General features: G+C 45.1%; 1 pseudogene; it reads left to right on the top strand.

The window, feature by feature from the left end:
• The first annotated feature begins 3287 nt into the window (after window positions 1–3287).
• On the top strand, window positions 3288–5761 carry LOC115684271 (probable glycosyltransferase At3g42180; annotated as a pseudogene).
• The last annotated feature ends 1751 nt before the right edge of the window (window positions 5762–7512 follow it).

The following is a 7512-nucleotide window of genomic DNA, read 5'->3' as shown; positions in this document are numbered from 1 at the left end:
TGGAACTAATGATAATTTCTCATTCTCTCAATGATCGAGACCATCACGATACGAATAGCCTTAGGTCGATACGCGTAACCTCTAAACAGCCACCCGTTAGTAAGAGACTCTGAAATTGAAAGTTTAGCGGGTTTTGTTTACGGAATTGGGCCCGGATTTTGGTATTGATTTTCAAAGGCTTAAGAGACTATTTTTGGGAATCTGACGTCATATTACGCTGGCCACTCACATGTGGAGTTAGTACGAGTAAAAATTGGAATTTCGGTCCGGGGGTGAAAAATTACGATTTTGCCCCCGGGATGCCAGCGTCGCTTTTCGAGGCCAAATGAGGTTATTTTTCGTGGCCGATGCCATTTTTGGGTGGCCACGCATACCAGGAGTCGTTTTGGACAAAAATTGGAATTTCGACAAAAATTGGAAAAATAATATTATTTTATTCCCAAAACTTTGACGTGGATTTTCGAGGGCTTGCGCGATGAATTTCGCGATTCCGACGCCATATTATGTTGGCCACGCATATATGGAACGCGTATGTGCGAAAATTGGAATTTCGGTTCGGGATCGAAAAATTACGAAAATGCCCCTAGGCCATTTTTGATTAATTCCGAAAATTGGATTTAATTTTGGGATTAACCAAGGTGATTTAAGGTTAAACCAGGTCTGGTCAACCATGGTTAGGGGCAAAAGACCATTTCACCCCTAAATTATTGGATTAGGGCAAATCCTAGCCTTTGGATCAAGGGCAAAATTGTCCATTGGCTTGATTTTTGACACATGGCACCCTAGGCCCTAGTTTTTGACTAAGATAAGCATTTTTACTCTCTCCTCTCTCACTCCCACGATCAGACCAGCCTTCAGAAAAATTTTCTCTCCATTTTCCCCTCACTTTCTCTCATTTTCTCTCAAATTTTCACTCTCATTTTCTCTCTCGCCGGAGCTTCGCCGGAGCACGCCGCCGACCGCCGTGCCTCGCCGTCGACCCCCTTGGTCCCCCGCTTCAGCTCAACCTCGGTTCCGTCCATTTCTCTCTCCTTTTTCTCTCTCTTTTTCTCATTTTCCATTACGTGAACAGTTGCGCGGAGCTTCGCCGGAGCTCCGATCGCCGTTCCGTCGACACCCATTACATTCGGCATGTCCATACGTCGCCGTTCAGCCCAGTCCGTACAGCGACCGTACGATTCTACGTTCACGTCCCCCCGTGCGGTTCTTGTTCATCCGGACAGTACGGCCGCCGCCGCCGCGTGACCCGGCGCCTCGCTAACCACCGTTTCCCGGGTCGTCATCCGTACAGTGTGTCCGTACAGTGTGTACTGTTCACGCCGCCCCCCCGTACGGTACTGTTCACCGTCCGTACACCGCGCCGCCGTCCGCCGGGAATTCCGCCGCCGGTTTCACTGTTCATCAGTGATCGGCCGCCATTCCCCGTCGTCGTGACCCTTGTTTTGGTGAGTAAAATTCCTAAACCCGGATTAGGACTGATGTTGCATTTTTCTGGACTGGTTTAGGTGTTATCGGTGCATTTTGGACTGGCTTAGATAATAGCAGTGTGTAATTGAGACTGGGTTGAGAATTGATTGGTAGAAATTATTATCGGAAAAATTTAGTGGATTAATGAGAATCGTTGGGGAGGATAATGGGGTTTAATGACCAATTTAGGAGTTCGTCGGTGAAATTGCCGGGTTGACTGATTATACGTCAATTGTGCTTAATTGTGGTTGATTTCGTACTGTTATGTCGTATGTGGTGTGGCTAATTTTGTGGAGTGTGATTGGCCATTGTTTGGTTTGCAATGAATTACTAACTTGTGAATCGCACGTTAGGCCACACGGTATTAATTGGGCCAATTAAGCACGTGTTGTGACATTGGGTGTCCGAATTATTGGTGCTCGTGGTTCATTGCATTGCATAACATGGACACGCATTGTGTATGCCAAGAGTGAGGCATGTGATGAAATTGTGCGAGAATGCGTGTCTGCCATGAGCATGTGATCACCTAAAATACCCTGAAGCGTTATACGCTGGGTTCAAATAATAATGAGTTGTGTGATCACCTACGGACCTTCGGGTCGATACCGTCCTCATGCACTTTGAAGCAGGACGATGCCCGGTACGTCCGGAAGGCGACCATCCTCATGCACTTTGAAGCAGGCTCTGGTTCGCAAGGAGAACAGTGTTGCGCCTCATGCACTTTGAAGCAGGCTAGAGACACTGGGCCAGATCGGTTGCTGCGCCTCATGCACTTTGAAGCAGGCTAGACGCACCGAGCCATGAAAGATTGATGACTCGAGTCGTAATAATAATTAATTTGGGCAAGTGTGCCAGTGTGGGCCAGTGGGCCAAAGAAATGTGCATGACATGTCAATGACATTTGCATGCATAAACATGCATTGATTGGCATGCGAGTGTGTGAGACTCGGTGTGTGAGCATGTGATTGACATACGTGTAATTATGCGTGCCACGCATGTGTCGTGATTATTTTATGTGGATCTGCCTAACCTGCAGGGTTAGATAATTGTTTGACTATTGTGGTATTGTGATTTGAATAATTGTTTCCAGTCAGGAGATTGCATGCTAGCCTAGCCTAGGTTTAGGGGTTGAACTTACTGAGATTCGTCTCACGGTTGTGTAAACCGAAACATTTTCAGACCCCCAGCAGTAGGATGCCGAGGTCACCACCTCTTTTTGGGAATATCGCCTTTTATCCAGCAGTCGTCAAGCATGCACCCCGGTGGGGATGGAGCAGACCAGAGAAGTGGCTGTTTGGATTATTCTCAGCTGTTGGTGTTTCCTTTTTGGTTGTCGTGAACACTGTAAAAAGAGTTTTAAAATAGTAATATAAGTATGTACATATTTTCTGCGTTGATCGTTGTTTATTGGATGGCTATCCTTGGCTCATATTGTAATTGTCTGGGTTTGTTTATTTTATACTTCCGCTTGTGCTTGATCTCTGTATGGGCGTGGGTCGGCGACGCTTCCTGGGACGTCGCAATTTATCGACCGAAGGTGGGATGCTCACGCTTCGTGGGGTACGGGGCGTGACAATCAGACTGCCGATATCTTCACCAAGACACATCCACCTAGGCGCTTCCTGGATCTTCTCTCCAAACTTCAGTTGACTTGTTTCAACTCACCTTGAATTTACGGGGAAATGTTAGATATAATATATAATTTAGGATTTAGTATTTACTGTTTATAGGGTTTACTATTCTCTTTTTACTGTTCACCTTTGACCTATATAAAGGGACTTGTAGTTCTCATTCAAGCAAGGGTAAATACACAAAATTCACATATCTCAACTGAGATGATGAAGAGATTCAAGATATGGACATACAGAGAAGGAGATCGTCCTCTGGTCCATGACGGGCCGTAGAAAGACCTATATGCCGTCGAAGGACAGTCCATCAAGGAGATGGAGGACAAGCGGAACCCATTCATGGCTCGCCATCCTGACGAGGTGCATGCCTTCTTCCTCCCTTTCAGCGTGACCAATGTCGTCCTCTACGTGTACGAACCAATCCTCTCCATCCACGACTATAGGCGGGATAGATTACAGAGGTTCGTGCGTGATTACGTTCGCCTTGTTGTGGATAGACATGAGTATGGGGAACAGAAGCGAGGGCGCCGATCATTTTATGTTTGCTTGTCATGATTGGGTAAGCAAATTTCGTAATTACTCTCTCGAATGTTTTCGAAATCGTACAGGAGATTGAAGGGGTATGTGTTCAATGCCCGCTTAAACCTGTCAAATCGGCCATATAACCGTGATTGAAGCGGCAAGTCTGCTAGGGTTTTACAAAACATCAATATTGTAGATACCTCATGATTTCTATAATACGATTGGTTCGGTCCAACATGAGTGTGGTACTTGGTACTTATACATTGCTTTGTTGAGTCGATGAGAATTCACGTTGTTAATGCAAGTAGATTCTGCAGAAAACAAAAGGTCGGGAAGTTAGATTTGGTTCTACTTGTGTAGTTATATCCGAGGTCGGCGAGTGGATGAAATATTATATGAAAGTTTTCGCAGAAGGGTCAAACTGCATTTATTGTAATTGGCAAGCTAAGGGATGTTAAATCAATTTCACACTGGTCAACATTATTATTAAATAGTGTGAAACTATTTAAAATATTGAATCATGTATTCGTTTAACAATTTAAGCTTTTAGAATAGTTGGTGGTCCATAAGATTTCATATGATATCAGAGCACGTGTCAAGGATTTGAATCAAGATACGCTGTTTCATTTTTCTACTATTTATTGTTTATAGTATTCTATTTGTTTTCCTGCTTCATGACTTGCGCATGTAAGGACCGGCTTACACTCGGTGAAAAGTGTTAACTAGTCTGCTATGAGTACATCTTTTTTGGTCGTATGCTATAAGTACATTGCTAGTCTGTTTTTTAACAGTTTAGATTTTTGGAAAAACGATGGACGTTAAAATGTGAGACCCTTTCTTAGATAGCTGCTATTCAAAGTTTTGACATGTGATAGAACATCGAAGTTGGTCTAACTCAAAATAATAATTACATAAGCTCATCATATGAAAGAGACGGTGGACAAAATCAATTACAATATTTTTCCAAAATACAAAATATATTATTTTCTGTGAAACTCACTATGAATTCCACTGATTATGACACAAAAAAGATCACTATTTCCACCCACTATTTTAAATAAAAATTTCTGGTAAGAAACTCCAACAGGTGAAGTGTTAGTAATGACACTCCAATTCATGTATGGCTCACTAATATATCAATCAAATATCGAACATCCTATTGTTGATCCTTTCCTAAATCCTAACTCCTATCACTCACAATTTCTTCCAATTATCAATTTATTTCTTTTTTCTTCTGGCTAGTTGTTTGATCCTTTTTCATGTTCATGGTAGGGTCCTGACGTTTCATTAGCGGACCCTGAGCTCTTCAAGAACTTCATCAGAGTCCTCTGCAACGCCAACACCTCCGAAGGATTCCAACCCAAGAGAGACGTCCCCATGGCAGACATCCATTTAAACTACGGTGAGCTGAGGCCGCCTCGCTTAGGTCTTGACCCTCGCAACCGCACAATCCTCGCCTTTTTCGCCGGTGGAGCCCACGGTTTCATCAGAGAGCTCTTGCTCGAGCACTGGAAGGACAAGGACGACGACGTCCAAGTGCACGAGTATCTCCCCAAGGGCCAGAACTACACTCAGCTGATGGGGAGGAGCAGGTACTGCCTGTGCCCGAGCGGGTTCGAAGTTGCAAGCTCAAGGATTGTGGAGGCGATCTACGCGGAGTGTGTCCCCGGTGATCATTAAGGACAATTACTGGTTGCCGTTCAGTGACGTGCTCGATTGGAGCAAGTTCTCGGTTCGAATACCGGTGGACAAAATAAAGGACATCAAGACGATTCTGGAGGCGATCCCATTCGAGAAGTACGTGAAGTTGCAGAAGCGGGTGGTGAAGGTCCAGCGGCACTTCGAGGTACATAGGCCGGCAAAACCGTTCGACGTGATTCACATGGCGCTCCACTCGGTGTGGCTGAGGAGGCTGAATGTAAAGCTGGAGCGAAGAGATTATTGAGAAGTTCTTTATGTCCTGGTTCTTGTGTACAAACAATTAAAAGGAGATAACGAAAGTTCGATAAACAGGAAATAATGAAAATTAAGTTCGTATTAAAGTTGGCGATATCGGTCATAAGCTATCAGTACAAAAAATCAAAGTACCCGACTTTGAATCTGAGGTGAACCAACAGTTTCATCAGTGACTATGGTCTATGAGAAAGGGGAATGAATATATATAGTTTTACCAGGCCGGTCACTGAAGCAGATATTAGTGGACACTGTTCCCTGAATGAGCAATATGTACCAAAGGTTGATCTTGGACCGACGTGCAGTCGCCCCAAGAAAGATGGGCCGATCAGCTCTATCGCGGACCTCTGCTCACTTTCATCAGGCCACCATAAATTCCAGACTAAGACAAGCTGCCCGATGTATTCAACTCTCGCTTTGAGATTTTCCGGACTGCATGTGCTTTCCGATGCGTGCGTTAAGAGATATTATTATATATCTTATGGATAATTCTAATGTGATATTCTGTTATCTTGCATATAATTTGCACAACATCTTCCATCTGGACATGACGAAGTACCAGCAGTGCGCGAAATCTTTGCTTTAGGTGCAGAACGGGGACATAAGTTCAAGTCGAAGAAGCTAAAGAATCAGCAGGGCAAATAAGTGCGCATGAACACCATTCTGTTTTTTTATTTTTCTATTTTTCTGTTCCCGAGAATAGATTTGGAACAGAAATTGGTTTGGTAACGTAATTTTATTTTTCTATTTTTGGAACAAAATTTGATTTTAGAAATGGGTTTGGAACATAAATGAGAAGTAAAAATTTTCGACTTTTATATTTTTGGAACAGAAATAAGAAATAAAAACTCTTCTCATCGCTAGCTCTTGCTACTAGCTGGTTGCCCACCCACCTCTCGCCGCCGTCCATCGGCCGCTACTCGCCGCCGCCTACCGCTGCCCACCAAATGCCTCCTGTTGCCATTGGCCTCCTGCCGCAGTCTACCGTCCTTCGCCGCTGCCCGCTGACCACCTACCACTGCCGTCCACCACTTATCGCCCACCTCTTACAGTCTGCTGGCAGCCACCATTTGCCGTCCTCCGTTGCCGCCCGACGTCGGCAGCCTCCTACCGTCGGTCGCCTCCCGTCGCCACCCGCTAACTACCTCCCGGAGCCGGCCGCCGACGTTCGAGAGGGAAAAATATTATGTCGTGATCAAATGAATTTTTATTTTGGGAACATAAATTTTGTGTCGTTATCGAACAAGTATTTTGGTTTAGAAACTCGTCTAGTGAATAGAAATAGAAAAATCTATTTCTTGCAAGAAATTGATTTCTGGAATATAATGGTTATCATAGGCGCATGATAACCATTACGTTTCTTCATTTTTATGTTATTCTGTTCCCGGGAAAAAGTTTGGAATAGAAATCCATTTTGTAACGTAATTTCACTTTTCTATTTCCAGAATAAATTTTGATTTCAAATGAGAAGTAAAATTTTTTTACTTTTCTATTTCTTGAACAAAAATAAGAATTAACAACTCTTTTTATCATTTGCCCTCGCTACTAGTCGGCTGCCCACCTGCCGCCCGCCACCCACCGTGACCGCCTCCGCATGTCCGCCGCCGCCTGCCGTCCGCTTCTCACCGCTGTCTGCCATCCTCTGCAGCTCATGGTTCGCTGACCGTCGTTCCTCGTCGTCCACCACCGCACGACATCGGCCACCTCTTGCCACCGTCCTCCACCGCCGACCACCTCCCTCCACCGCCGCCCACCTCCTGTCGTTTGCCGCCGTCCTTCACCGTTCGCCTCCCGCCGCCTTCTGCCGTCCTCCACCGGCCGTCATTTGTTGCCGCCCGCTATTCGCCCGATACCTGCCGGCCGTCCCCTGCAGCTACCTGCCGGCCGTCCACCAACCGATTGCCCGGGAGGGAGACTTTTTTTGTCGTTATCAAACGAATTT

Source organism: Syzygium oleosum, unplaced genomic scaffold (genome assembly GCF_021117445.2).
Source record: "Syzygium oleosum isolate NSW1041296 unplaced genomic scaffold, Sole_v2.1 Sole_v2.44, whole genome shotgun sequence".
NCBI classification, from domain to species: Eukaryota; Viridiplantae; Streptophyta; class Magnoliopsida; order Myrtales; family Myrtaceae; genus Syzygium; species Syzygium oleosum.
This window is presented reverse-complemented; position numbering and strand designations above follow the sequence as displayed.